This window comes from Mastomys coucha, unplaced genomic scaffold (genome assembly GCF_008632895.1).
Source record: "Mastomys coucha isolate ucsf_1 unplaced genomic scaffold, UCSF_Mcou_1 pScaffold20, whole genome shotgun sequence".
Lineage (NCBI taxonomy): Eukaryota > Metazoa > Chordata > Mammalia > Rodentia > Muridae > Mastomys > Mastomys coucha.
The window spans coordinates 45351440-45358756 of NW_022196903.1; positions in this window are offsets into that span (position 1 = coordinate 45351440).

Here is a 7317-nt window from a genome sequence, read left to right on the forward strand (position 1 = left end):
AACACCATCAGACACAACTGACTTTCCAAAGAAACCATAAGTTTCCATGTCCGTTCTACCTCCTTAATGCCGCACAGTGCCTATGACATTTCAATATGAATTTCATCTGGTATTTTAATCTCATCATTCACCCATTCAACTCAAATTCATTCATGTGGAGCATCAGTATTTAACCTTGGATGCTGCCGGGTGGTGGTGGCACAAGTCTTTAATCCCAGCACTTGGGAGGCAGAGGCAGGTGGATTTCTGAGTTTGAGGCCAGCCAGGTCTACAGAGTGAGTTCCAGGACAGCCAGGGCTATACAGAGAAACCCTGTCTTGAAAAACAAAACAAAACAACAACAACAACAAAAACAAAAAAACAAAACCTTGGGTGCTCTGCCCTGAAGATTTTAGTCCTATTCGTCTTGTAAATACATCAACTAAAGGTTCTTTATTACTATCCTGACACTACTGGTAGATGGAAAGGTGGTTTAGTTAGGGTTTTACTACTGTGAACAGACACTAGGGCCAAGGCAACTCTTATGAGGACATTTAATTGGGGTTGGCTTACAGGTTCAGAGGTTCAATCCATTATCCAGGCAGGCATGGTGCAGGAGGAACTGAGTACAACATCTTCATCTGAAGGTCACTAGGAGAAGACTGAATCTCTCAGGCAGCTAGCAGGAGGGTCTCAAAGTCCACCCCCACAGTGACACACTTCCTCCAACAAGGCCCCACCTCCTAATGGTGCTGCTCCCTGGGCCAAGCATATTCAAACCACCACAAAAAGGCTTAGGACAGTGGAGAGAAGGCATCTTAAGGATTGGGATAAGAAAGGTGGTTCATTTGCTGGGCAGTGGTGGCACACACCTTTAATCCTAGCCCTCTGAAGGTAGAGGCAGGTGGATCTCTGAGTTTGAGACCAGCCTGGTCTACACAGGGAGTTCCAAGGACAGTCAAGGCTACACAGAGAAACCCTGTGTCAAAAAAACAAAAACACAGAACAAACAAACAAATAAACAAATAAACAAAAGAAAGGTAAAAGGGGGAGAAGTCAGTGAATCACCCTTGGGAGTGCAGATGAGCAGGAAACAAAGAGAGAGCCAGAGGAGTCTCATAGAAAAGATGTCCACATACTAAGGCCATGGAGACTTCCAAAGTGAAGAGAAAGGTACTTTGAAAGGCTCATTCCAGAAGCTGCCATTTTAAAGGAAGTCCTGTGCTCCCTCTGCTAAACCATTCATGTAGAATACAATGTTTATAAACACAGAATGCTTCTCATAAGGCTTTAAGGCTGTGTGGTTTATGTTTATTGCATTGCAAACTTTTATATCAAGGAGCGTTGTGGAGTATCCACCAGAGAAGACTGCCTAGACATGGGTTTAAGTCAACAGAAAGTCTTTATTAGCTGTCCTGCAACTATACTGGATGCTTGGGATCCCAGTGTAGCCCCGAACCTTCATCAGGGTGAGCTTTTAAGCACAAAACTCATGTTCTGGGTTTATATATTTCAGTTAACAAGAACAGTTATCTAGAAGCAGAACTATAAAAGCCAAAAAGCAAAGCTAGTCCATTTAGAGAAAATGGACTTTGATGAACTGAGTCTTTTTGGCAGGTGGTGCTGTCTATACCCTCAGTTTTATAGCCTGAATGAGACTTCCATCATGGAGTCAGTTATGCTAAAGTCTGGGGGCCTGTTACAAGAAAAGCAACTCATGGCTTGAGAGCATGAATGACCTTCCTACAAAACTTCCTTAAAAAGCTGGCAACAAGGTTTGCCTCAACTAAAAAAATTACTGATTAGAGGAAATCTTACTCTCCTAGGGTCAGTTGTATAAACATCCTGCCATTATTTTCAATCACCTTTTCTTAATTCATCATATTTTTAATCGTCTTAACTGAGTAGGAAACTGAAGCCTCCATGTTCCCTGGACTCTAGTCTGTGATCTGTCAAAGATGGAAAGGCTTTGTCTCTCCAGGACACAGCTGTGGTTTCCACTCCACCCCAACCCACCCCGACTCCTGACCTCACTGTCACCATTATTTATGAAAGCACACAAAAGAGATCAGAGCACCAAAAAGTAAAATCTAAGGGGCAGCTGGCAAGGATGGGTATGATTACGACCCAGACACGCAACTTCTGTCATTGTGAGCACATACATGGCTGTTCCAAAGAGTAAGAAATATTTTGATCCTTTTTATTTGAGGCAGAAGATATAAACATACACTAAACCATCCTTTTGAGACAACGACAATAAGGCTTTCTTCTTTAGTAGAAATACTGAAAATTAGGCAGCATCCTATTTTCACAGGAAACTTCTTATAGGAACACCGCAATATCACAGCACTGTTCTATGTAATGGGAGCACTGACAATGCTCCCAAGAAAGCTGCATCACCTGGAAGACCTGACGGAATGTTCCTGAGTGTGTTCTGAGTGTGTTTGTGGAGGTGCGATTCTGGAAGAGATAAGCATTTGAACTGGGAGAATGTGCAGAGATCACTGGCCGCTTGAGTGAGTCCTATTCAATCCACCGAGGTATGACATAAAACAAAAACATAAAAGAAGGGAAAATTTCTGTTTCATGGGTGGGAAGTGTAATCAGGTGACAGAGTGTTTGTCTATTATCTGCCAAGCCTTGGGCTTGATCCACAGCACTGTAAAAAAAAAAAAAAATCCCCAGGAGCTCCTATTGAGCTGGACATTCATATTCCCTTGGAGTAATAGATAATCATCGTTGTCAGTGACTTGGTGGATAATACCTAGGAAATAAGTACCCCATGGCTACATCTGTGAAGGTTTTTCCAGAGCTCTCCAGGACTCCGATCTAATTAATGGTTCAGTGGACTGTTTGGGAGGTAATGGAGGACGAAGGTGACTGGTGATGTGTCTTCTAAGGCAGTCTCTCACTCTGGCGCCTTTCTGTAACTGCTCTGCCTCCTCACTGCTAAGAGTTGAATAGCTGTGCTCCACCATGGCTTTCAATGTCATGCACCACTTCACCACAGGCGCAGAAGCAGAAGAGCCAGCTACCAGGAGGTGACACCTCCAATTGTGAGCCAGAGGGATCTTCCTCCCTTAAGTTAAAGATCAGTAGTTTAATAGACATAGACAGAGAGAGGATAGATCCTATTGCTCTGTTTCTCTGGTTACTCTGACTGATAAAACTACCAAAAAGTCAAGGTCAAATATACATACCATTAGAATCCAAGACTAAGAAGTTAGAAGAAGGAGAAGAAGAAGAAGAAGAAGAAGAAGAAGAAGAAGAAGAAGAAGAAGAAGAAGAAGAAGAAGAAGAAGAGGAGGAGGAGGAGGAGGAGGAGGAGGAGAAGGAGGAGGAGGAGGAAGAGGAGGAAGAGGAGGAGGAGGAGAAAGGATATTTGAAGAGATAATGGGTGAAAAAATTGCAAATTTAAACAAACAAACAAACAAAAAACCCTATTAGTATATATAAGAGACTCAGCTATTCCAAAGTAAAATAGTTGTATATAAAGTTCCTAGGCACTTTATTGCTTAATATATGTTAACAAACAAACAAAAAATCTTGAGGGCAACTAGTAAAAATATAATACATTCTATACAGAGACGCCATCCTGGATTTCTCATCAAAAACCACAGAGTCGAAAAGACATGGGAACAATAGCATACTTTCAAGAATGAAGGTGAATCAAGTCTCTGAAGGAGGAAAGTTCAGGAATTTGCTTACAGCAGTTCTGGTCTGAATGATCTGAGAGCTGCCAGCTTTTCAAGGGAACTAATCCCAGGGGAGGGTTGTTCCCAGACAGTGAAGAAAGGCACTAGAAAGACTAACGGCCTGTTGACATAAATGGGTGTAGATGCAGAAAGAAAACTTTTCTCCGTAAATTGCTAACTATGTAACTGTTGAAAACAACCTGTGTCCCTGCAGCAGAATGCCGGGTGTGGGGAGTTGCAGAAGGGAGTAGGGTACATGCAAATGCAATTCTGCATTTTACGTGGACTGCCACAGAGTTAACTCTGAGCTACAGAAGTTTTTAAAAATGTACATATAATCCCTAGTATCGCCATTAAAGAAAAACATGTACAAAGAGATATAGTCCCAAATCCAAAACACAAAAGTTAAAGTGGAGTTTTAAAAAAATTCCAATAGAAGGTCTAATAAAAAGGAAATAGGAAAACAAAATACAAAAACAACAACAACAAAAAACCCAGAGGTCAAAAACAAACGGCAAAACAGCAAATCTATAGACCAGAATCCATCCAGCCCCATCAACAGCTACATATGTTATCCAAACATACTAAGTAAAAGACAGATATTGTCAGACTAAGTGAAAATCAGGCTGGATAGTTTTGTGTCAACTTGACACAAGCTGGAGTCCTCTGAGAGGAGGGAACCTCAGTTAAGAAAGTGCTCCCATAAGATCAGGCTGTAGGCAAGTCTGTAGAGCATTTTATTAATTAGTGATTGATGGGGGAGCCCCATCAATGGCCCAGCCCGAAGTGGATTTTATAAAATAGGCTGAGCAAGCATTGAGGAGTGAGCTAGTAAGCGGTACCCCTCCATGGCCTCTGCGTCAGCTCCTGTCTCCAGGTTCCTGCTCTGCTTGAGTTCCTGCCCTCACTGCTTTTGATAATGAGCTGTTACAGGGAGCTGGGATTGTAATAAACCCTTTTCTCCCCACCTTGCTTTGGTTGTGGTGTTTCAGCTCAGAAACAATAACCCTAAGTAAGAGAGGCTCCGTTATGCTTTAGTCAATTCCATGTAAAGCTTGACTGCAGATATAAAGTAAAAGGCGGGTAATAAAACACCATACAAACAACCAAAAGAAAACATACTGGGCTGGAGAGTTGGCTCAGCAGTTAGGAGCACTGGCTACTCTTCTGGAGGCTCTGGGTCCAATTCCCTCCACTCATATGGTAGCTCACAACTGTAACTCCAGTTCCAGGAGATCTGATGCCCTCTGCTGGACCCTGCAAGTGCCCAGTATGGATGTGGTTCACAGACATACATACAGGCAAAACACTCATGCACATAAAATAAATACAATAAAATAAAAGAATCCTAAAAGCACACTTCAAAGCAGATTTTAGAACAAGAGCCGTTAGCAAGGGAGAAGAATACTACTACAAAATGATAAAGAGATAATTCTCCAAGACAACAGAACAATCATAATTGCGAATGCACAGGAGTGTCTGAAACAAAACCAGACTGCAAAGAGAGACAAATTTAAATTACAAACAAACCAGAACACCTGGATAATACTAACCCGTGGGATCTAGCCACCATTCGTAGATGTCTCCACTGAGTCCAAGCAGGCGGCACAGTCTTGGAGTGTGTGCCGGTAACTGAGCACCAAGAGGAAGCCGGAAAATAATCTAACAGGTCTGTGTAGAAGGACAGACACCTGAGTAGTTGGGGCTGCAAGCTTGCTGCCAATCCTGATAACATGAGTTCAATCCCAGGAACTCAGATGATGGAAACAACAGTATCCTGTAAGTTGTCCTCTGACCGCCATACACATGTAGCGCCCATACAATTATGGGCATCCATATCAATCAACCAACTAACCAATCAAGAAATACATCTAATAAAGTATAAAAGAAGAATAGAAATCTTAGAAAGAATGTTCTCAGGCTATAAGAGAAATCAATTACAGAAAGATACACCGGGTAGCGGTGAAGATCTCTAATCCCAGCACTTGGGAGGCGGAGCCAGGCGTATCTTTGTGAGTCTTAGGCTAGCCTGGTCTACATAGTGAGACCCTGTCTTGAAAAACCAAATATGTGTGTGTAGTGTGCAAGTGTGCTGTGGTCTGAGGTGTGTGTGTGTATGTGTGTGTGCGTATGTATGTATGTATGTATGTATGTGTGAGTGTGTGTGTGTGGGGGTGTAGACTCCAGGTATTTATGAGTTAATATTTAATAAATACTCCTGGAACATTTTCCATATGTTTTCAGCAACACATCCCTGCATATAATGGTGTCCATTCCCTGCAGAGACTTTTCTTCAAAGATGACTAGGGGTACAGCTGGGGTACACTGATGCTTGGGTGTACATTTCTTAGACGTGGAGGTGGGCATTGTGGGCATTGTGTGGGGTAGTGGGGTAAGTGTCTGTGTAACACTTCAGGTTTCCCTTCCCTTAGCAGCATGCTGCCACTGAAGCCTCGGGACTGACTTCCTGGTTTCCAGTCCCGATGGCCTCACTTCCCAGTATGTGATCTCCGCCATGTTAGTGAACCTCCTGTCTTGATTCCACCTCCTGTATCAGAGAGTCGTAGCACAGGTCACCATCTGCTCGGCTTCACCGATGGGAGCCATCCTGGATTACACCGTTTTCCCATTGTAATTATTGACAGTGCCTGGTCTGGGTGATACATGAAACACTCAGTCTGACAGCAGAGCCCGTGTGCTCCAGTTTGCTGAGTGGTTTTCTGATGGTTACAGGCAGCCAGGCTCAGTCCACATTTGAAGGACTGTCACAGACTAAGCAACTTTCCTATGCAGAGGGCAGGGTGGGAAACAGTCAGTCACTACACACAGCTGCCGGGAAATGGCTCAGCTGTGACTGCATGGCTTCGGACACCAGGGACATCAGAAGGGAACCTGCTCTCACTTGACCAAGTAGTGACTTTACTTTCTTCATGATATGGGCCGTGTGAAGATGGAGTTCTTTACTAGTCACAAAGCACGAGTCCCTTATCAGGTACATCCAAGGGTTGTATAAATGCTTTCTGTTAAATAAAATAAACAGCTTATCCCACATTAGACATTGAATGCAGCAGTATATGACATGTTATTTGTACTTATACTGTAGATTTTCCTGTTTGAAAATTTTTTTTATTCCCTGATAGATGTATTCAAATGTCTTAGATACACTTCCATTTTATAGTCTGACATTTGGTTCTTTTTACTTTGCTTAGTATTGCTATGCTGGTTTTAGTGTTCACACAATCTCGCCCAGAATTCAGATGGAATGGAATTCAGGGGTAGCCCAGGGTGGCTTTTACTTCCTGTGACCCCTGTGGCCTCAGTTTCTCCTTAGGTGCACTGTAACGCCATTAGCATTTGTGCTTTACTCAGGGTCTCATATATCCCGACAGGCCAGCTCGTAGCCAAAGATGACCTTGCGCAGGATCCTCATCTATCTCTAATTCCCCAACGCAGAAATTTCAGCTTTAAGCCACTCTACCCTGTCAAGTATCAGAAGTTCAAGACCAGTGTAGGCAAGAATAAGTTCCAGGCTGAGTGGAATCCTGTCTGAAAAAGGACAGCACATTCTAAATATGTGGAACTAGCAGATCTGGTCTCTGTGGCTAGGGAGATGGGTGTTGGGTAAAGTGGCACTGGGCAAAAA